General features: G+C 40.7%; 2 long non-coding RNA genes across 3 annotated transcripts; one reads left to right on the forward strand and one right to left on the reverse strand.

Annotated features, from left to right (window-relative positions):
• Positions 1-957: 957 nt before the first annotated feature.
• Positions 958-4,267, forward strand: LOC135301113 (uncharacterized). 2 transcript variants are annotated; one of them, XR_010362851.1, is made up of 3 exons: positions 958-1,109; positions 1,989-2,078; positions 2,431-4,267. It is a non-coding gene; the product is annotated as an uncharacterized LOC135301113 (long non-coding RNA). The 2 variants fall into 2 exon arrangements; XR_010362846.1 differs by having other exon boundaries at positions 2,540-4,267.
• On the reverse strand, positions 3,622-17,952 carry LOC135301121 (uncharacterized). Its single transcript, XR_010362858.1, has 2 exons — positions 17,808-17,952; positions 3,622-11,024 (listed from the first exon to the last, which is right to left on the reverse strand). It is a non-coding gene; the product is annotated as an uncharacterized LOC135301121 (long non-coding RNA).
• Positions 17,953-24,261: the final 6,309 nt, after the last annotated feature.

The raw sequence follows: 24,261 nt of genomic DNA on the forward strand, positions 1-24,261 counted from the left end.
AATAATGACAGAAAGACATATAGAACATCTTTCCCTCATGCCTCTTTCTTCAAAGAGGGAAAAGCTAAAGAACCATTATATGCCACTGGTAAAATAAATTAACAATCCTGCCATAAGTCTGTCTTCTGTATGTACCCCTGCAGTACCTGCAAATATTGACAGTGTTGTATATATAATAACCCTAATTACTGTGCTACAAAAGGAAAGTAATTTACTTTGAAACAGCACAATTTGAAATGTAGTGCAGCTATCCTGCATGAATGTTGTGTTAGAAGCTTCACAGACACACTGTCCAACTTGCAGCTGTGCCTGAAGTTCTATTGCTGAAATTTTTCACAGTCAAAACTAGGGAATTATTTTGCAAATGTTTGAACTGACCTAAACTTTGACAAATCAAGTCTCAGACTGATAGCAAGAGCTAGATGGGATAAACATATTTTTATAGAGAGGATGAGATATGTCAGAGTGACAAAAGCATTTCATTCTACAGCTCTCATTCTCCCATGCTGGGATGTGATGGTGGTAAGAGAGGGTTGAGGGTGACAGAACCCTACATTTCTGGTTATTGAACACTACAAGGCTTTATAAAACATTTGATGGAAAAATGGTTTTAGGAAATTTCCTTTCTATCCTGGCTTCAGCTCTTCACTGTCGTAGAACTATCCTTTAATTAATGTGAAATAATTTTTTAAAGGAAATTTTTAAAACTAGTCTTGAATATAAACACACAAGTATTGTCACAATGGAGAGATTTTAACCTTTGACAGGGAAGCAGTGGGAATGGGCAGTTATTGGGAGGGTGCAAAAAACCTATTCTTGAGGCAGATCTGATAGAGAAGAATTCATGGCATGGATTTGCACTTTCAACATCCAAAGTCCAACTTTCTATTGAGCAATACAGCTGGTGCAGGTAGCTCAGTTTGTATACTGCAGTTCAAGACGCACATTGAGCTCTGGGTGAGCCTAGAGAGACAAGAGGCCAGGAACCGCCAATCCTTTGCGTAACAAAGGGTGCAAAGGCTACTGGCCAGGTAGTGAATGGCAGGTGAATGGGCACTGAGAGACACAGCAGGAGGTAAAGACTCAAGAAGATCAAGACTTTCCCACAGGTAGATTGTGAGGGGGTTCCTTTCTTGCAGATTCTCCTGTGGTCCAACTGGCAAGGAAACCTGGTCTGACTGCATGATTGGGATGTGTAAGGCGAGGCACCCATTGGCTCACTGCAGCACCTACTGTGAAGATGTTTCAGTCCCAGCAGTGAAAGTGTCTGGCATTGGGAATGTGACTGCTGAAGTGTCTGCCAATCATCAGACCTGGATGTTTTCTTAACACTCTCAGGACCGGCAGGAATATAGGAGCCCACTGTCCATTGATTTTCAAGAAGGCTGAGGCTTTACTAATAAGTCACGGTAGTGTTTTTTTCTCTCTAAATAGTAAATGTTGCAAGAAGACCCCCTCATATATTTTTAAAAATGGCTGAGGACATTCTAAGTGCTAGAAAGGGATAAGCAATCCAGGGTATTTACTGTTTGAAGTTGCCAGATCTGAGCAATCAGTTGAGAACAGAAGAAACTATACCTAAAGCCATCTGAAGAGGATGTTTTGCAATTAGCAGGAAAAGTTTAAAAAATAGGTGTTTTTGAAAAACTCCTTGAGATCTGCAAAATAATGCCATTTTTTCAATCACTGAGGTATTTCAGGAAGATTACTACCAGTTACAGAAGAGTCAGGTCTTCCAGAGTTATATGAACACTCTGAGAGCCTTAATTAAAGAAACAATCAAGAAGATTTCCATAGTGTGGAAGAATTGTCAGACATATCTGTTGGACTAGCAAACATAAAGTTGTCTGTTTAATATATACATTGAAAGTGAATATCACAGTTCTGGGACTTTCTCCTAGGACTTTCTCCTAGTTTAGTGGCTTTGTTTAATGGTATCTTCCCTTCAATGATCATTGTTCTTATCTTGTGTATATCCTTTGTTCTAGAAAAAAAATGGGACATATTGCACTTGGGAAAATATTCTTGCTACACCTGTTTTTGATGACAATGTACAAGAGAGATGGAAAGTCATTCTAGTGAGTATTAACTACCTATATGACTATGTTTGAATACGCAAAATATCTTCATTGTGTAATGTTGCGGGCAAGGGGGGGGGGGGGGGGCGGGGTGTATGGGAGAGAAACCGTAAGAATTGGGCAGCTAAAGGACAGACCTGGGGCAGTTGCTGTCTCTCTGTCCCTGGGCTTCAGAAGAGGAGGACGGTCAGAGGTGCTGCTTGGGGAAAGGAATTTGCTTCCACCGCCATAACCGAGCCCAAAGCTGCTCCTTCTGCTGTGGGGTGAGACTCTGCTTGCTAGAGCAGACACTGAACTGGGGCCTTATTAACACCTACCTCACTAAAAGAGGGACCTATTACCATCTGCTCAGGTGCCCGGGATCCTGAGCTCACCTCTCCCTGCCCTGCTGGGAGCTGAGTTGTGGCTGCCCCACCCCCCACCGCTTCTTCAGCACTGCTGTGGGTTTCTCTACACTGTAGCCCTGCACCCGCTGCCCAGCTGGGACATCCTGGAGTTCCAGCTACCACCACAGAGCTTCTGATACATCTTGTCTACCACCCTGCGATTTTTGCTCATTCCTGCTGCTCCACTTTGGTGCTCCTATGAGTTCTGCTGTGCCACTGAGATGGACTGCGGCAGGGTTTTGTAAAGCAAATCCTCTCTTCCATCCCTTCCCGTCTCAGGCAAGCCGCCATTACCCTGTGCTACTCACACTCGCCCTCTGCAGCTCCAAGGCAATCATCGCACCTGCCCTGCCCTGCCCACCGGGAGCCACCAGCGCCCCTGCCGGCTGTGACCATCACTACACCAAGAAGGCTGGGCTCGTGGTTCTGTTTGTTGTTAATGCCGCAATTGTTATCGGTTATTTGCTTTGTTATACATACTAGTAAAGAACTGCCATTCATATTCTCATATCTTTGCCTGAGGGTCCCTTAATTTCAAAATCCTAAAAATTTTGAGGGAGGGGCTTTACATTTTCCATTCCAAGGGAGGCTCCTGCCTTCCCTAGAAGACACCTGTCTTTCAAAGTAAGACATGTTGCTAAAGGTACAATGAGTAAGACCTGACATTTCTGTGGATATTAACTATTTATTTAAAAGCATTAACAGGAAGTGACTCTTGGATTTATAAATATGCATATAAGTTCCAGAATCCAGAAGGAACCCCCTCACAATGTCATAATTAAGTTAATAAAGACAGAAAAAATAAATTTGAGTAATGTCTGGTTCTGGATAGTATGACAGCCTCCACTCTACTGAGACAAGGCAAATCTACTACAGCAGTAGCTTTGAAACCACACTTGTTTTGATGTTCTGTTCCAATAAACTTATTTACAATACATATATAAAGAATGTGTAGGAAAGGCATCTTATAGCTACAAGAGATCCCATCTTTACGCATACTTCCACAAACAAACCTTGTCTTGTACATTAAGTTAGACCAAACCCACTGGGTAGGCAGTGTAAGAAGTCCACTCACTCCTATGAAGGTGGGCTCATTCCTTAATATATTAGTTAATTCTTGTATTTCCAGGATCATTTTATTCAAGTATCACAGTATGAAAAAAAAAAAAAAAACAATCTGCCTGGCAATTGAAACTTCACATCAGGATAGCATTAATTTTAATACATCAAATTACAAGAAACTGTTGAAAAACTCAGACTGGAAAGTCCCAGGCCAAACCATACACTTCAAGACTGAAACTGATTTTAATTCCAAGAACAGACAGCTGAAAAAGACCATTTTCATAGATTAATAATTTTACCTTGGTATTACATATCTGGAAGAAATATACATTTCATTGGTTATGCATTGATCAAACTTTTATTGTGCCAGCTGTACTTCATAGACCTGAGAAAGTGATTCAAGCAAAACAAAAGAGAATATAAAAGCATAAGTCTAATAGTTTTAAATCCCAAAGAGGCAATTACAAGTTTGATTTGATTCATGTGTCTGGACTACATTGGAAACCTAACCACTTTACCCATATTAAGTACATGTGAAGGCTTACACTAGGACTGTGAATAATAAATCCATCCTGCACTTTTATTTGTGAAGTGCCACTCTTTTAATAAGCTGGGAAATACAGCAATAAAATTTTCACACTAATTAATATGTAAAAGGTAGTTTAACAGAGCTGAAATGTGTTAAAACATCTCTTTTTAAATTATAAAAGTAAGCTGAGCAATAACTAATAATTTAAATAAACCAACTGAAAAGTGAATTAATGTTGCAAAAGGAATAATTTATAATTCTTTGTGAATGAAAATTCTTTATAATTTGTGAATGTGTTAGGGTGTAGTATATACAGTGTTATATATTTAGAATATTTCTTGGCCTATAAAGAAAAGCCTGGCAATTGCAGTGCATGTTTATCTTTGCTCTGGTGGCTAAAGAGAAGGGTAAAGGGCAGGGCATCACAGGATGCCACAAACCATCTAAACAATGACATGAAGATGGACCAAGGTTTAAAACCCTAGCTATGCAGATCACAACGGGCTGGTAAGGATGGAGGTGAAGGAGAAACACAGCTACCTTTGTGTGCACTGTATCCCAAAAGCTGCTTCTTCATTCAGGGTACATGTACAGGGTCTTTACACTCAGATAAATGTGACATGCTGAGTATATGCTAGTTCTGTGGGCTGCTTCAGTAGGTACTCACATTTATGGAGGACAATTTAACCCACAGAAACTACTTCAGACTGAAATGGATCATCACTCTCCACTGAGCACTGAGACCGCCTATATGGGTGCTTTCAACCACACATATTCATTTTAGATGTCTAAAGTTAGGTAAATGAGTCCTTCTCTTGATAGATATAATAAAGCTGATCCCTTGATTGATAAAATAAAGCTCTTCTCTGCTTTTTCTCAAGTGCTGGGCTTAGAGGTAGACAGAGCAAGTTGAGGCAGTTCCTGGGCTGTTTGGAGCAGTTTTGCATGTGTCTGAAGTAAAGTCTTCCTTGTAATTCTCTCTGGATGTAGTAAGGCCTAGGCAAACACCAGTGTTTGGAGAGGAGAGGGATGGAAGGAGGTATCTAATTATACATCTGTTCTTCAACATTTTGGCTCTCAGAATTAAAGTAAAATTGTAAAGAAATAAACAGAAAAAGAAGGCAAATATAGGCAGATCATGAGAAATTATAGCAGGACACAAAATAAGTGCTATGTTATAATTTTAATTATTTGCTTTCTCTTCTGGAAAATGTAGGAACATTGAAAAAACAATAGAACCTGTTTGTAAGAAAGATCAGTTCTTATTATTCTGATTAACTTGAAACAATTCTGGGGGAAAAAATGTCTTCTTGAAATGTTCCCTTTTGATACTTTTGAGACAAATATTTTACTATTTTATAATTCAAGACATTTATTTTATCACATTATTTAGTTAATTTATAGTTTAAAGTGTGAACATTTAACAATGGCAAAAAAAGAGATAACATTCTTTATATGAAAGATTTTAACTATTTAATCTTAAGGATTTCTACTAATTTTTTTTCTTGAACAGCATTATTTTCCAGTTTTTTGTCTTTTTACCAAAATTCTGAAACTTGTGGGATGGGAAATAAACATCTGTGACTTAGTGTAGTGCTTAACATCTACAAAGGTCTTTGGCACAAATTATAGTCAATGCTGCACTTTGTCAGATTTTGGCTGTACTTTGTTGAAATGGGTTTCCTCAGGACCCTGCATTTGCTGCTTCTCCTTGGTAGATGCAGGGCCAGAAGAACAATGTCAAGTACACCTTAACATTTTCAAAGCCATGTTTCCTGAGAAGTATGCTTCAGACTGTTATTTGCTACTGTTTTGGCCTTGATTTTTTGATTATTTGAGGACATGGCTGTATGGTCAGGTAGTGAAGTGTGATGTGGTAGATAGAAGAGTGTTTCATGCTTAGCTTGTTTGAAGTTGCTTCTGCACGTATTTAACATTGGTGATTAACACATCCACCGACAGCAAGAAACCAGGATGGAAGCTACAATCGAGGTCTGCAGGGATATTGGCAGACACAGACTGAGGTGTTATGAACATGACTGGTGCCACCTATGGGCAGGTAGAAGAACAGTAACAGGCAGAGCTGGGGTGTTCTTTACTGACGGAGTACCACAACACTAGCTGGATTTTGGCAGCAGGGTTGATTGGCTGTAGCATTTGCATAGTTTATAAACCGGTGGTGTTTCTTTATCCTTCCTTGTTTTTTATCTAGTATGGACATACTATTTCTCTAGCCAGGAACTTAGAGCTGCAAAATGATATCAATGAATGTAGATGATTGAAAAGGAAATATTATCAAAAATTGTTTCCTTCAGAGCTAAAACCCCCAAACATCTACTGCTTCACATATTAACATTACAGCCAAGAGGTGGACTCGATGATCAGATGGGTCCCTTCCAACTCAGAATATTCTAAGGTTCTATGATTCTATGATAAAGGAAGCTACAAACATCCTGAGATGAGGGTCATGTACTTAAGTTTAGATATTACTTTGTAACGGGACCAAACAAAGCTAAGAAGCTGAACTGAAGCAAGAATCCTCAAAGACTTGACTTCTAGCCCTGGGCATTAGTCCTACATACAAACTTTATCAGTTTTTGTAGATTTTAAATCACATTGTCTTTTTCTCTTTTCTGTAAAAGACCTAGAGTATTATTATCATTGTAAAGTGTATTATTGCTTGAGGGATAAGCTGAGACGAAACCAAAATGGCAGTCCTTTTGTGAAGCTTCAAGCTTTCAGTCTCATCTATGTTCATTTCATCTCCACTCTTCAGCTGATAAAACTTTGGACATGATTTTGCTATTTCTTTCTATGACTTTTAAACCAAATTTGGACTACTGTTTTGTTGGTGAGGATGAGTAGATGTCTTCCAGCTTCTAGCCAAATAAGAAAGAGTGATCCTCGTATCTGTGGTAAGCACAAGTGATAAATTTAGTAAATGTGCTGTTAAATATCACTGTCTGAATTTAAATATTTGGACAAAGATTAACTGCTAGTACAAAATAAATGGCATGAATATTTGATCAATATTTATAATTCCTACTGGTCAAATACTATCGTCTTTGTTTAAATAGAGAGTTAAGCATGCTTGCTTAGTACTATAACTCTTTTAAAATTTGGACAGTTTTAAACAAAATACAATTTATACCTTGGTGCATAATTAGGAATGAAATATAAGAGAGTTGAATCTACACATCATAGGTAGATACATACTTTATAGACTCTAAAATTATATTGAGGCATGGCTTTCAAAAATACATTTAGTCATTAGAGGGAGATACAATTGTGTATAGCAGAAATCTTCACACTGGGGAGGCAGATATCAATCAGGCTGGAGTGCTACTGCCCAAGTGAAAGCATGCTGATTTAGTAAGCATCTGGGGGCCATGGGGATTGGAGACAGGGCAAGAGCCCTTCACGGATCTCCCTGATCCTCCAGAATTGCATCCGTAATTCCTTTTCATAAACCAATCTGACCTGGGCTCCAGTGAGGAGATCGTCTTCAATTAAAGTGATTATAAAAGGTTTTTACCTTATTTTCAGCCAGTGCTAGTCTGTGCTATGCGGTTCATCTTTCTTGAGAAACTTGCACGGTATGGCTGAATTTCTCACCCACAGTAACTTGACTGGATGGAGAACCGGAAGGGCAATGAAGAAAACCTGTGTCTCCTTGTGAGTTTTTCTACTCTCAGACGTGGGCTAGCAGACCTTAAAAGCTCCTAATGTATGGTGCCAGTAACCACCGATTCCCTCCACAGTTGCTTTGGGCTCAACAGAGATGTTGCTTGGGGGAAACCAGTGAGGATGTGCAGAGCAGGCTCCTGGATGATTTGTTGGCATGGCTGGGAGAAGACCTGTTTTTCTCTTGGTGGAAGATCCTGCAATCTGTACAACCGTTTGGCTGGAGAAAGTGGCATGCAAGGCTAAATTGGCAGGGTCTTATCTCAGTGGTTTACTTTAAAATCTAAGCTAAGGTGCAAACATTAGAGGCAGATTTTGTGCCCACTGGAAAGTGATTTGATCAAAGCACCAAGCCCAGTGTGAAGCTCACGTAAGTGTTATTATTCATCCAAAAACCAAACAGAGCAAACCAAAGGTCCTTTCTACGCTGAGACCAGGACTGGGCTAGCATTAACCATGTTGCTGCTGATAAAACCACAGGAAATATCTCTACATCTGGAGTTTCTGTTCAGTGTTTATCTATTCTGGGATGCTGTTTAATAATGTATTAAACTAGAGTATTGCAAAGGTGTGGCAAGCAACATTTTTTTTTTAACCATTACATTAATAGTAGGTGTTATTTATTCTTTATTGTCCAGAAATACTTTATGGACCTATTAATATTACCTACAAATAAATGTTCATGCAATCACTAATTCTTATTTGCCATATTTCTCACAAAGCTTCTGAGTTATATTTCAAGTCTGCTAGGATTTGTGACCCTATTTTTTTGTACATTATGTATGTCTGTGAAATTTGAAGAGACAACTGTAGAGTGTAAGATGGAGGCAAGTATTCTTTATTTTAATTAAAATACTAATGCAAGAAATGGTCCTATTGAGTGATTTTGTTGTAACATAGCCACTTGCTTCACCATACAGTAGTCAAATGCTATTTGATGCTTCCTCTAGACTGCTTCCCATTCTCCAGGGCTTATATTTTAGCCAAAACCACCCTCTCTTTAGGCTGTAACTTGGCACACAAAATCTCAACTCAACTTCAGTGCGGCTTGAAACTTATAACAAAAGCATTTTGCATTCCTGTGTTCAAGCTGGCTTGGGACACTACACCTTTAGGTTCCTTGTAATGTTTCTTTTTGAGTGATTAAATACTTCAACACCATTCCAAGATTAAAAATTAAGTGTTGCTGTCATTAATTTTTAATGAAAATACCATTACTGATGACTACAGAAAAAACCCCTCAGTATCAAACCCTCTGTCTCTGTTCAAGAAAGACACAGATGTATCACTGCACAAAAAGAAAACTGTTATTCTTTTGCTGGCAGTTTCTGCTTGTGTTGGCCATCCTAGATGGAAGACCTTATCATTTGTGGAGGGGCCATGACGCAGGCTATCATGTCATTGACCCTTGTTGGAGATATTTGATCTGATTCTAGCATTGTTGAAGCTGTTGCTGTCGTTCATAGAAGCTGTTATTGCTTCTATGAAATCCAGTGAATAGTGAGTCTAAACTCTTCTTAACAAATCCCTCATCTATGGTTATTTATGTATAAACGGTTTCTGAAGCAAATCAAGTGTGTTACTCAGCAAGTTGCCTGCCCTCATGTCACTGACTACAGAAAGTTGGTCATAATAATCTGATTGGCCAGTTAGATTTGGATAGACCTTTGATCTTTTAATAACAGCATATGCATATACACAGGGGGAAAGGGAAAGTCAAGTTCATTGCAATATGAGGATACATGAAGACTAAGTCTAGCACAACTTGAACATCTGGAACCAAGGGGAATTTTTGCAGCAGGATTACAAATTTTGACATACATGTGCACCTATCTTTTTTTGTTTTTTTCCTGAGTTGTGAGCCTGATTGATATAAAGCAATTTTTGCACCATGCTTTCCCAAGATATTTACCAAAAATTTAGTAGTTTCAGATGACTGGAAATTGTTTTCTAACAAATTTTTCTCCTGATTTTATTAATATTCACTCCTTGAAATATCTTTCCATGTAAAAAAATTAAAGATGGTGTTTAATAGATGGAAATTTTTCTCTCTGCAAGACACGTATAAAAAGGGTTCCTCTTTGTAGAAATAAGGAAGAATTTTTTTTTTTTTTTCATTATAGGAGAAAAAGTTGGGGAAGTAGTGACTGACACTTGAAAACAGGAAAACAAACTCTCAGGTGGAAGAATTTGTAGTTGTTTACACCAGTCAAGAGTCATATGGAAATCCAAAAAGAGACAACAAGACTTAACACAATGGCACAAGACACTTTGGGTTGATAAATGCAAGTCATTTAACTTGGAATAATGAAGCAGGAATTTGAAACGGCCCATTCATTTTGGAGGTTACAAGCTAAATTTTTCCTACTTAGGAAAAATACCACCGAATACAGGTCAGTCAGAACTTGTCACTCTGTCAGAGCTTAAAAATATAGGCAAAATGTTAGTACCTGTAAAGGTTGAACTATAAACTATGTTGACCAATTACAGATCAATGCAAGCCTGACAACGTCACTGTATGCATCAGTGATATCTTGTCCCCTGCAACATAGAGTCAGATGGGCATATGTGGAGCTATTTTTCTTTTTTCTTCCCTTTTGTTGGTTTATTTGGTTTTTTCCAGTCAACACTTGTATTAAATTTGTAAGAGACAAGCTTATATGTTTTACAGTTTAGGGAATTGTTTTTGGCAGCAGAGATTCAGAAATAGTTGTGGATTCTCCTGGTAAACCCTCCCCAAGCTTGTGGTTAAATGAAGTTGTAAAAGTCCAGAAGAAAGTCTGAATCACCAACTTCTACCTTTCCATGGGTCACTTACTCCCTTGTGTCATCTTTCTTAAGGGATCAAACTTATTCTCCTGTGTTGTCCCGATACATCAAACCTCCAGTGACTGGAATAAGGTCCCTTTCTGTGTCATGTCACTGATCCTACAAGAAGTGAAGCATTATCTTGTTCTCTGCAGCAAAGCCCAGCTCTGAACACATCAGTGACTTGGGGGGTTTTACAAGAACTTGCATGGTAGCAGTGCTCAGTAGGAACTGATCAAGCAGATACTTGTGGGATCCCAGGCTGTTGAGGGAAGGGCCTGTCAAAGTGCACAGTGGGCAAGGGTGTTCAGCATTTATATGAAAGAAGAATGGCTGTTAGAAAAATGAAACAATGGTTCTCCTTACAGGAGTCATGGAAATCACTGGTCCAAAACAGATGGAGTGACATTTAAGAGGAGTGAAGCCCTGTTTTGCCGTCTTTATGGAGTAGTCTTTTCTTATTTCTGAGAGCAGAATCTGTGAGCAAGGTGAGTTAACAGTACATAAGTAAAATTGAAACCTACAGCAATTAAATTAAGAGCTAGAAAATTAGGAATGGTAAAACTGTATACATTTTAATTGAACATAATCAGTTGAAGACTTACATTACCAAAGTGGAACAGAAGCACAAAATAACATGATAATCACTCCTGAATTAAAATTTTAAACCAATAAACTGAAAAATTGCAGGTACCCCAGTGTATGACATGCAGAGTACTGATGATATAAGAACATGAATTATTTATATCTTCTTTAAGTGTAGAATGTAAATTTGTTTTGAATTAACTTCTACTGGGAATCAGTAAATGCAACTGTCTCCTGCAGCAATGTTTTTTACTTCTAATTATTGTTATTATTATTTTATCATTTTGCTGTTTGGAGAGAGAAAGAAAACACAGCCAATTTTATGGTAGTAAGTAATTTAAGTAAATGTTATATTGAAAGGATGTTGTACTTTTCTTTGTAGCGAAATACACTGCAAGGTAGACAGATGTTAAAATAACTTCTGACAGAAAGACTCCACTATGTTAGGACAAATGGGTGCTAATGTCTTCAAAAATTACTTGATCTCAAAGGACCAGTCAGGCTCTGGAACAATGGGGTGGGGGTCCTTATGAACATCAAACTACACTAATTTGTTGCAGAGCTGAGCACAGTCTGAACTTTTGAAATTTAGAGAAAAATATACAGGTTTAATAGACTCCAAAATAAAGTTGCAGGACTCCTCTGTCTTCTTTGTGGACAATGACTTTTCATAGCATGATTTTCTGCACAAATTTGATATTACTATTCTGTGACCAAGAAGTCAGTATCTACTTGTTTTTCCCACAGAGAGTAAATCGGTAGACTGGTAGGAAACACAAAGGGATTTAGCTAATGCCCTATTATTATTGTGGTCTGTGGATGTAGAAGCAGGTGCCAAAACTTATGATGGCCATAATATCACTGAAATTTGGGAAGAAGAAAAACCCCTCCAACACTATTCTTCTAAGTGTTAGAGAATCGGGCATTATTTTATTCTGGTCAGGATGTGCCATGGAAATAATTCCATCCACCCATGATTTTTTACCAGACTTTCCACATATTTATATGTTAAAAAATACAAATAAATCCTTGTTTGTTGGTTCTGCATTACACAATTTAGTATTTGATCTCTTATTGGTTATTGATTCCTCCCCTCTGTCTTTTGGCCACTCCCAACATGTAGATGTTAAACTCTCAGAGTTGAGGAATGTTCTTCGTAGGACTGAGCCTTATCAGGCCTCACTCAACAAAACTCAAACCCACAGTAAACAGTCTTTTGAAGGTAAACCTCCATTTCTTCCCCCATCCAGTCTCTATCCCTGGCAAAGACAAACAAATCCATTACTAAAGTTACTCAAAATTTAAAGAGTTATATCATTTCCCACAGCAGGAATAATCTAAAAATGAAGGAAAATCTCTTATGAGTAGGGAGAGAGTAATTAAATGAATGACCCATTATTACTGTCACTTCTGATTTTTCTTTGTTTTTACCTGTACAAGTGTGTTCCACAGTGAGGGAAACCTACCACTTTGGGGGAATTAGAACAAACAGGTTTCTTAAAATGCAGATATGCTTATAGTTTGCCTGTTGGCACTGGACAAGTAATTATTGCTTTGCCTTTGCAGTACTCCTGCTGGAGTATTTTGCAGGTAAGTCTAGGGTAGAGTCACTGAGGAATTAGGCCTTCCCCACTTTATGTACTCCTAAGCTTTAAAAAATTGAGGTAGAGAGCTTCTTTTGAATTGTGTCACGTTGTCCTTGGGGTTACTGAAATATCTAAGTCAGAGTAACCAGAACTGAGGCTTTTTTTTATTTTCCTGACCTTTACAAACCTTTCTAATAATTTTGTACATTTTACTCATCCATCTCTCCCATCCTAGGGAACACTGATACCTTGTGGATAATGTTATATGGCAAACATTAAGTTTGAGAGGCAAGTAAAAGATAAAAAATATTAGACAGTTTTGTTTCATATAATGCAGCATTTTTTCACTACTGTATTTTTATCTTGTAACCCATCTGGATCCACAAGTCCTCATTAGCTCTAAACTATGTTCTCCCCATTCTTGGTCCTCTGGCAATGGGAAGGTGATGAGCTATAAGTGTAAAGATTTTTGTTCCTAAGATTTTGGAACAACTGCTCTCCTGTTTTCTGCTGTTTTCTTTTCATGGACCATTAACAGCTTCCAAAGGCAATATCCTTTCACTGTCACACTATGCCATGGGGTGCCATTTCAACAACTTCAGATGAGGGCATTAAGTACAATTCTGGATGAGAGTCAGAGCATAACCAAATAAAAATAATAAAGGAAACCTTGTAAGAGCAATTTGAAATGCTGTCCTATGCTGAATTCATTTGCAACTTAGCAGAAAAGCTACCAATCACTGGTGATTGGTACAATAGTCTTCAGTAGCTTATTTAATCGTAAAGTATTTCATACCCCAAGAAACACCACTGTTCATTTGCTTTTCCTTTTTTGGTGATCATCTTAGCTGAATGCTGAGTGGTGAATCAGTAGGAGGGAAAGAAAATTCATGTTTCTAATTCAAGGAGAATAAAAATGGACTTCTTGTTGTTCCTCTCTCTTTCCCCTTGCAATTAATCTGGAGTTAAATATTTCTTAGGAGAATTTAAGAAAAAAATCCTGGAAGGAAGGAAATAACTGTCATAATCCTTCAGTAAATCTCTCAATGCATAGAGGTCAAACTGCGGCAAACATTGCATAAAATGTTTGTATGCAAACAAGACAAAGCATACTCCCAGTCAGTGGTAGGACTGTGGGGTAGAAGCTCACCTCCTTTAGCTCACTTCCTAGGGAAACAGAGAATGATTAGTCTACAGGTCCTCACAATGCTGCGTGCTTTGGGGAGGACTCAGGAGGACTCATTTAAAGTCCCTGAGTTGGCACTGACTGATTTGGCACCAGCTTTTGCATTCAGTACTTGAATTAATTCTTCATTTTTACAGTGGGGAAAATTTGTAAGGTGCATAATAAATGAACTGCTCAGAGCTTGAGCCGAGGCATTTCCTGACTCTGATGATGCATTCCTGTTCCATGCCTCTTTCATGGTGACAGATATGCAATTTAGCAGGCACTGCTTGGAAGTGTCATGCAGAGATCCAAATAGAGTCTGTCAGTGTTGTGAGTTGACACTGGCTGGATGCCAAGCACCCACAAAAGCCAGTCACTCACTCCTCTCTGCTGCTGGACGAGGAGAGAAAAATTATTTCACAGGTTCATAGGTTGAGATAAGGACCAGGAGAGATTACTCATCAAATACCATCATGGGCAAAACAGGCTCAACTTAGAGATATGAAGTGAATTTATTACTAACAAAATCAGAGTAGGATGATGGGAAGCAAAAGTAAGACCTTCAGAAACACCTTCCTCCCACCCCTCCCTCCTCTCAGCTTTACCTCCTACGCCAGTGGTCCAAGAAAATGGAGGTTATGGTCATTTCATCATCCAAGGCTTCTCCCGCTGCTAAGGGAGCAGGATTCCCTTGCTGCACCGTAGGGTCCCTCCCAGAGGAGACAGCTCTCCATAAACTTCTCCAACGTCAATCCATCTCACAAGCAACAGCTGCAATCCCATGGGCAACAGTATTCCTCAAACTGCTACAGCATGGGTCACTCTTCCATGAAGTGCCGTCTTTCAAGGACAGGCTTCTCTAGCATAGGAGCATGGCCCCTCACTCCATGGGTCTCTTGTGGGCTCACAGCCTCCTCTAGGCATCCACCTGATCCAGTGGGGATGCTCCTCCATGGGCTGCAGGAAGATCTATGCATCCCAGTGGACCTCTTTGGACTGCAGGGGCACAGACTGCAGTGGAATCTGGGCCTTGATGCCTGGATCACCTCCTTCCCCTCCTTCTTCCTTGACCTTGGTGTCTGCAGAGTTCTCACATGTTCTCACTCTGTTCTTCTCTGGTCAGAATTAAAACTTTTTGTTTTGATTTCTCCTTAAATTTGTTAATCACAGAGATGTTACCACCATTTCTAATTGGCCCAGCCTTGGCCAGTGGCACATCTGTCTTTGGAGCCACCAGGGATTGGCTCTGCTAGACATGGAACAAGCTTCCAGTAGCTTCTCACAAGGAGACACCTCTGTACTCCTACTGCTTGCAAAAAACAGGCCATGCAAAATCAATATACTCAGCACAAGAGCAGATCAGTCAAGAGGTTTAAGCATAAGACAGGGAGGTAGCTGGGACAGTTGCTGTCTTGGCTATGCTGATAGATGACTTCAGGCTAGGTATCTGTGTATTCTGTTTTTCTGTTCTCTAAAAGAGGGCTAATCTCACTTCCTGTGAATGTTGGAATTTTCTCTGGCTCTGGCCTTATAATATCTTAATGCCAGTAGGGAGTGCGTTGCAAGACTGTGAAGGTTTATAAAGCACCACGAATTTGTGTTGGGCTAGCTCTCATATGTTACCAGTGCCTTGCCAGCAGAATGTTTACATTTGACTTGCACCTTACGTAAAATAGTTTTATACTATTACTCTCTACTCTGCTGAACAATATTGAGTCTTGTAATTTTCTCCCTAACATAGAAATTATTTCACCTTGACATGGAAGACTAGGCAAGGATGTCCCGTTCTGGAGTAAAAGGCACATGGGACATGTTCAAGAATACACCTAGTGAGGGTGGCTCAGTGAGCTGCTCTAGTGCAGTGCAAGCTGCAGATTGTGCTTTGGGTGGGAGGAAAAGATGGGATATCCAGAAATGAGCTGTCAAGTGATTGCATAACAAAGGACTTTGGAGGGTCTTGGCACCAGCCAGGTGACTTGCCACGAAGACACATGATGGGAGGGAGCTGATGGCTCAATAAGAAACCCCCATACTATTGTGTGCTTAGACTGTGAGGATACAAAAGCCTAGACATTGCCTAGTTCAGGCTCCCTCCTCAGAAGCATCCAGCTTGATCTCATCTGCTTCTGTGTGACTGTGCCATGATTAAAAATTGCTTTAAGGACTGTTGGAGGTTAGGATTCTTCCCCTTTTTTCTTTTTCCCAAGGAATTTTGTCCCATTTGTTACCCTAAGAGATTGTAACGACCAGTACTTAAGAGAGAAAAGAAGTGGCCAAGGTGGGGGGAAGGATGCAGTTGGCTGATCGCTTAGCCAGCACGGTCCACTCTGCTGTGAAAATTTAAAAGTTTAATAAAGCACAATAGGAGACAAAGACCATAGAGCAAGGCTGGGTGCATCTTGGCACTCAGCCTAGACCAAGCTTGCTATTTTGGAGACACCCTTTATATATACTATTTCTATTGCATTAGCCTGTTACATATTCATTAACAATTTTGCATAGTAAACTTTTCCTCAAACTAGTTTACATATTCCAAGAACTGGTTAGCATAGCTCCTCCTCAGGTCTGCCTTTTTAGAGCATGCGTATTCCTTGGTTGTGGTTTTAGTCCTTTTTTACCATCACATTCAACTATGGGCCCCTGCATTGGGCATTGTCTTCAGACTGTGAGTGCTGATAGTTTGCATACCTGTAGCAGGTGTCCTCATCATATGTTCATTGGATGTTAACCCATCCAAGCAGCATTTTAACACAAGCATACTTATAACAGCTATTTCACTACTATGTCTAAGCTTAATTATCAACAGAAATAAAAATTATATCTTTATAAAAAGTTACTTTGTCATAAAGATATAACCACCACACATATAACATCTATTTTAATATTTGTGAAAAGTCAATATTATAATATGTATCTATAACACCAGGGGGGTTTTCTCGTGGGAATAGCAGAGATACTGTGAGATTTTGGCTGAGGGGTGAGAGGCTGGGCTCAGCTCCTTGCTCTCTCTCACTCTCACTGCAACCAAGGAGTACAGCCCCCTTACTGTTTCTTCCTTTCAGTGGGTGAGCCTTTGCATGTAAGAGAGGGACCTTTGAACACCCAGTTACATTGGAAAAGATCCTCACCATCTACTCAGGTGCTTCAGGGGGAAAAACCTGGGACCCCAAATCCTTCCCCTTCCTGAAGACATCTCCCCAGCTGTGTGCAGCACTTGCTTGCAGGAACCTGGCTGCTGCTGCCAAGCTCCCTTGTTTCCTGCCACTGCTTCTGCCTTTTTCACTACATTTTAACTCAGCACCCTGTGCTTGCTGGGACACACCCCCCGCCCACCCCAGCTATTGCTACAGCTGCAGAATTTCTGCTACATTTTGTTTGCCACCCCTCTGCCATTACAACTGTTGCTCTGAGGTTCCTACTGCAACCCATTTCGCTATCCAGAGGGGCACCAGGACCAGCTGCCCCCAGTGAGTTTGTAAAGGAAGCCCCTTTTCTATCTCTCTTGCCCCCTTGCCTGCCATTACTGCATAGAGAGAGGCAGCTGGGCTCGCACCATGTTGTGGTGCAGGGTTCATTTGGTTTGTTCTGTTTCCCCCTAAAGTTATAATGGTTCGGTCCTAGGGCCCCCCCTGGCAACCCCTCCTTTTGAGAGTGTCAGTTTTTTGTCTCCACCCCTGTTCCCGTGGTTACCCTCTGTCAATCCCTCCCTGAGTTCCTGTCTATCAGCCACTGTCCCCTTCCCTATTTCCAGAAAGTTCTCCCCTCCTCGGTGGGTGATTGGATCGGGAACAAGGGTCCCTCCCTGTCACATTCCCTATTGGCGAGCCGGCATGTTTGTCACGAGTTTGTTCCCTCCCAACTTCTCCCTCATTGGTTGAAATGTTGTATGTTCCGTCCCTTTATAATCGGCTGTACCCCCACCTCTTGGTCCTGACTCGGCTGGCCTTCCCTGGAGACGTTAAAGAGCTCTAGACTTTGCCCTGATTCGGGTCCCTCTTTTCTACTTCGCCTTCTTGCTGATCACTGCTGCCTCCTGCTGAGGCGCTCCCCGGACGCCCCCGGCGCATCTGGGCAGTGCCCCCCCGGCTGTCAGTTGCTGTGCCACAGCTCGGCCGGTGCAGCCTCCTCCCCCGCCCGGGGGAGTAGAGAAAAACTCGGACAGCAACTCGGCAGCACCACAGCACCCCCTGCAGCTGTGGGGGAATCACCACACCTGCCCTGACAGGCCAGGAGCCAACAGCACCCTGGCTGGCTGTGATCATAACTACATGAAAAGGGAACGTGCCCGATAGCCGTACGAAGGCTGCTACTGGGTTTCTGGTTTTGTTTGTTGTTGCTGCTGTTGTGGTTGTTTGGTTGCCTTGTTATACATACATATACTTGTAAAGAACTGTTATTCCTTTTCCCATATCTTTGTTTGAAAGCTCCATAATTCAAAGTTATAGTAATTTGGAGGGAAGAGGTTCATATTTTCCATTCCATGGGAGATTCACAACTTCATTTGCAGACACTTGTCTTTCAAACTAAGACAAGGATCCAGACATCTGAGAACATATCTGGGGCAGGGCCACAAGGAAATCTTGTCTAGTGTGCGTATAGTAGGGAGTCAAGTGGTGCACCCACTAGCTCACTGGAGATTCCAGTTTCAAAAGGGATTTTGTTCCATAAGTGACAGTCTGAAGCGGTGGAAATGTGACTGCCAGAATGGCTCCTGTATGGTCAGAGAGAAACATTTCTTTATCAGCTGGCATGAGATTGGGGATGTCAGGGCTCCAAAGAGAAGGCTAGAAGAGTCACTCCCTTGTCTCAGTTCCATTAATGTAGTAGAGATTACTGATCCTGATATGGTTGTGTTTGGGCCAGGATTTTTTTGGTTGGGAGTATTTTGGTTGGGATGGGAGTATTTTGGTTGGTCGGTGTCTTGGTTTGAAAGACAGGTGTCTGCTAAGGAAGCAGAAAGACAGGTGTCTGCTAAGGAAGGCACATGCCTCCCTTGGAATGGAGAATGTAAACTCCCTCCCTCCGAATTATTGTAAATTTTAAATTAAGGGGCTCTCAGGCAAAGGAATGGGAATAGGAATAACAGTTCTTTACTAGCATGTATAACAAGGCAAGTAAAACAAGAATAATTATGGCATTAACAACAAACAGAACCAAGGACCCAGTAATAGTCTTCTCAACTACAGGCACTTTCCCCTTTCCAGTTACCGTCACAGCCAGAAGTAATGAGCAATAATCCTGGGCTGGTGGGTGAGATGTATCAGAAGTTTTGTGGCAGTTGCTGAAACTGCAGGGACATGCTGGCAAGGCAGTAGGGTGCAGGCTACAGCGTGAAGAAATCCAGAGCAATACTGAAGAAAACAGTGTGGGGCAGGACAGCAGCAGCCCGGCTCCGAGCAGAGGAGGGAGAGGTGAAGCTCGGGATTCTTGGGCCACACAAGCAGATAGCGACTCATCCCTCAGGGCTGAGCTCCAGTGATGCCAGTGAATTCTTCCTGCAGTAAGCGACCATCTGGCCATCTTCCTCCGACACCCAAAGAGTGAGAGAGAGCAGCTGCCCCAACCCCATCTTTTAACTTGCCCCCCATTCTCGCAATGTCTCTGTCTCACCAAGAGAAGCTCCCAAAAAACCAGAGGAGTTTCTGCTCCCCACTGTCTCAAGCACCCAGTCATCACTGCTTCTCAGCAACCCAATGGAAAAAATTTCACAAGTAACAAGGAAAGAAAAGGAAAGAAAAAAACCCAACCCCCAAGAGATGGTTGGTTGGTTGGTTGGTTGGTTGGTTGGTTGGTTGGTTGGTTGGCTGGTTAGTTGGGGTTTTTTTTGTTGATTGGGTTTTTTTGTTCTTTGATTTTTTTCAGTTTCATTCTGACTCATGCAGATGTTTAGCATCTCTTTGACCCAGAAATCTACAATATAACCACATCCTCTCTGAAGAAGTGTTTCTTTTAGTTAAATTTGAACTGGCTGTTGCTAGTTTTGTTTCATATGCCTTGCTTCTTATTCCAGAAGATAGAAGATAGTTAGCTTTATCTCAGTGGCACTCATGGTTTTACATATTTTTTTAGATACCCACATGATCATCCCATGACAGGGTAAAACAGACCCGGTCATTTAGTCATTTCTCTTACAAAAAAAAAAAAGTGTCATACAAAAGCTGAATCCTATTCTTGACCATCCTTTCCACAATTCTCTTTACCCTTTCAGTTTCACTCTTAAAAGAGGAGGGTACTAGAATTGCAAACAACCAGCACATTCTGGATATATAAAATGCTGTCCATATATCCCTGGTTTGTTCTTTTATGACAAGTCTGTTATTCATGAACTTCCATCACAATTATTTCAGTTGTGGCAAAAAAGTTGTTACAGTGGCTGGGGTTATATTATAGTCACAACTCTTAGTGACAGAACAAATTACTGCCTCTGCAAATCTCTGAGCATAAGAAGAATGAGTCATCCAGACCAAGAGAGGTTCCTCTTAATTTTGCCTTATTTGCCTCTTCTATCTGCTTTATTATACCCCACCTTGGAGTGTTTTCAACTTACTGTACATTTGCTAGAAAAGAAAAAGCGTCTTTAAAATGGCTGGACTGAAAATTAAATATAGAATGGCTGCAGGGTATCTTTTTTTTTTTTGCTGGGATGCACCATCATGATAATTGTTTCTACCACTGTGGAGAAACTAGCCCTCTTGGAAAAAAATTAAAAAAAAAAAAAAAAAAAAGAGACCAAAAAACCCAAACTCCCCTCCTGAACACCCTCTATTTGCTTGAACTTACCACAAAATATTGGTAGTAATTATAGAAGCCAACTGCACAACATCTTAATTTAATTGGCATTTTTCTAAGCTGAAAAACAATAAAAATAGAAAATTAACTCAGTTCACAGTTTCTGAAGATGTTAAATTTCACTTCATGAGAAAGCTTCAAACTTTCATGCAACATGTTGTCTTGTAATTCTTTTCAGTTGGTTATATATTATTTTTCCTTTCTTTTTTTTCCTTCTACTGTAATATGGATGTGTAGAAATGTACAGCAGTGCTAGAAAGAAGACTAAGCTTTGCTTTTTCTCTCAGTGCTGGGTTCTGTCTGACAGAAATGTTTCACAATGAAAGATTATCAAGAGGAAGAGAGATAATGTGTTAGCCTTATTTCTTAATCACCACAGGGTTGAGGTTATTTTTTATTAAGCTGTTTGGGTTTTTTAAAAGTGACTAGCAATTCCAAATGACAAATTCTTTTATCTCCCCAAACATTTAAGAAATGGTAGTCTATTAAAGAGACAAATCCTTTTCAAGATAAAAATTTACCCACTGTGGGTTTAACTTTAAATAGATTAGTAGTCCCTCTAAATCAATTGAGATTTAGTGTGTTTTACAGAAAATTAAGCCATCTGTACACACTACCAGTGAGATTATTTAACCACAATGTTCTGATATGGTAAGAGAAAAATTTATATTAAGTCAATGTTTATTTATTTGAATGTGAGCTGAGGATTGCCTGTTATAATACACATGTATTATACAAGTTGATGTGATGACAGAATTGTTTTATGTTATAAATACCTAAAGGATCCAAATTTACGTATGTTGTTAAAATACCACGTAAGGATCTGCAAAATTAAGAGTCAGGACTTTACATTCTCCACCCCACTTTAAACCTTTCCTGTCCCATGTGAAACACCTAGTCCCAGCTACTTGAACTGTGACTCTGCTCACATAAATCCTTCAGAGGTCTCCTGGGCCCTTCTCTAAGAAAGGTGATGTACATGAAGGGTACTTGGCAAAGTGAGGGCCTGGGACACATTGCAACTTGTGGGGAATTCCTGAGGGACATTTTCCATCTAACACAGTTTACCACAACTGCAAATCAGTCAGGAAATCCACTGTCTCATCAAGCACCCAGTACTGTGATGAATTTACTCTCAACTTTGACATTAGTCCTCTGTTGGCATCCAGAATCCAGACTGCACTGTCTAAAAGAGTTCAAGCTCAAGAAAGATGAGGATGTGAAGATGATTTAAAGCTGAATTTGAACCTCCTTAGTCCTAGAAATGGTGTACATTGAAAGCTATGTTCAGTTGCTTGGTTTCATTTTACTTTGCTAATCATCAGTATATACGTTTCTCTTTTGATTCTTGTTATAGTGGTTGACAGGATCACAGGTTCTGTTGTGGTGTGCTGGAGACAGAGATATGACACACAGGGTTTTCATGCAGCAGAGAGAGCTTGTTCATGTACCCAGCTGTTTTTATAGGCTATTCAAAAGACTCTGTGTTCAACTCTGATTGGTTACCACCCAACTATTGACCAATAGCTGCCTGTTTGCATTCATATCAGGGGCCCTCTCTGTAGCCAAGCTCCTCCTCTTCTTATGAGGCATACAGATCATCTGTATGCTGTGATAATTCCACCTTTTCTGTTTTAAAATGTAAAACTTTTTGCTAAACTAAATCTTTCCAGCTCTCAGTGTGTTCTATCTGTTTTTTACTGTCATGTCTAGGAGCTATTAAAGTACAATGTTACCAGGTGCATGCAAATTACTTGAAACTTATAACTTGAACATTACAAAAAAATTAACTTTTAAAACTATCAGATGTAACACTAAAAGCTGTTAGGGGTAGTATTTAATGTTTTTAAAGTGTCTTGATTTTTGAGATCTAGGTGAAATCACGGGTGAGTTATTATTCCAAATGTTTATAGCTGGTGCAAAGGGTTGTTACCCATTGAGTATCGGCATCTGTGGAAAGATATGCATTCCCTTTCTCTCTTTCTAAAAGGCACATTTTACCTGTGTTAGTATGTTTGGTTGTGGTGTGTTGGTATGAATGTATCAGCTATGCACAAATATGAAAGGTAGTAGTTAGTGATTTTTAGCCTGAAAATTATTTTATAGACATTGTAAAAAAAAGTGATAAGAGACAAGTACTTAGTTAGAAAACTCTGCAACTGAAACTTGTTAATTAAAAGTTGTGGAGTTCATGTAAAATTTTAGTTATTGTTATAGATTAATAAAGAGATGATTCTCTCTTGCAATTAAGGGATGAATATTGTGTGTATATTAAGAGTAGTTTTACTGATGCATAGTTATGTCTATTGTGGCTTGTTGTTCAGATGTCCTCTGTTCTCCCCATAATCCCCTTTCCCCCCCACCATATTGTTGCCACGGGACAGCCTGGGTTGTCTAGGTCAGGTGGAAAGGAAGTGTGTACATGTATCTCTTGCATGGGACAGTTGGGAAAGGAAAAGCTTGCTGCTAGGGGGGCACAGCATGGGAACACCTGACCAATCAAGTTTCAAGAAAGGAGCCTCCGCCAATAAACAGCAAGGAAGAGTTGACTGACAGATTTTGGGAGGGGCCAGGGTTGCCTGATGCACACTGTTTGTTGGATCCCACAGGCACAGCAGGGGCAACACCAGATGCTGCATGGCTGGGTGCTGCAAGGGCTTCTGGTGCTTGTGGAGGGGGGCTCTGGCCCCGACATGGTGGTGCACTGGCAGTGCAGGGCTGGGGAGCCCAAGCAATGATTGCTCCCTTTCTAGCCACACCCCATCCTGCCGCATGCTCAGCATGGCACCTTCCTCCCTGCAGGGCCCAGCCACCTGCTGCAGCCTGGCTCCAGCTGAGGCTGCACAGCATGGGGCGACTCAATTCCACTTCACAGGTCCCCGCAGCTGTCTGCAGCTGGTAGGGCTCCCCAGATCTTTGGGCACTGGCTACGGCACTGGTTTCCTCAGGGCTTCCCAGGTTTCTCAAGTTCTGACTGTGAACACGGCAGCATGTGGCAGTCTACAGCCCTGGGCGTTAGCAGCAGTGCTGCCAGCTTCTTTTCTTGTTTTTGGTACTGCTATGCTTCCAGGATCTGGTGGGCACACTGGATGGAGCCCTGGACGCCAGTGTGGGATGATTTTGGCCACTGCCTCCACGTATTTGGCCCAGCATCTCTCCTCTCATGGGCTTTCTGCCACACTCCACCATCTTGAACAAGTGTCTCCACTGCCATGTGGTGACTGCCATCTTGGGTGATCTGGATCCAGAGTGCATGGTGTCCTCCATCTTGGGGTTTTTCTGCGGGCTGTGTCCATGGCGTGTAACTGGTGGTATGGAGCATGGAGCCTAAAGGTGGCTATTTGAGCTGTGGCATGGGCGGCATCTCTCCTGCTGTTTCTGCGTCCCATTTGGCTTCTAACTGCCCCAGCCAGTTTGAGATAAACATCAAGGATTAATAAAGTCCATAGTGGCTTTCAGAGCTTATTGCTTATACTTTACTCCTCGTTGAAATAAAAGAAAAATTCATACCTTAACAACTGGTTGTTCTTTTACAGAAATAAATCTGCCTATTTCTTTGGTGGGGTTTTCCTTCTATTTTCCAGCT

Source organism: Passer domesticus, chromosome 1, assembly GCF_036417665.1.
Source record: "Passer domesticus isolate bPasDom1 chromosome 1, bPasDom1.hap1, whole genome shotgun sequence".
NCBI lineage: Eukaryota > Metazoa > Chordata > Aves > Passeriformes > Passeridae > Passer > Passer domesticus.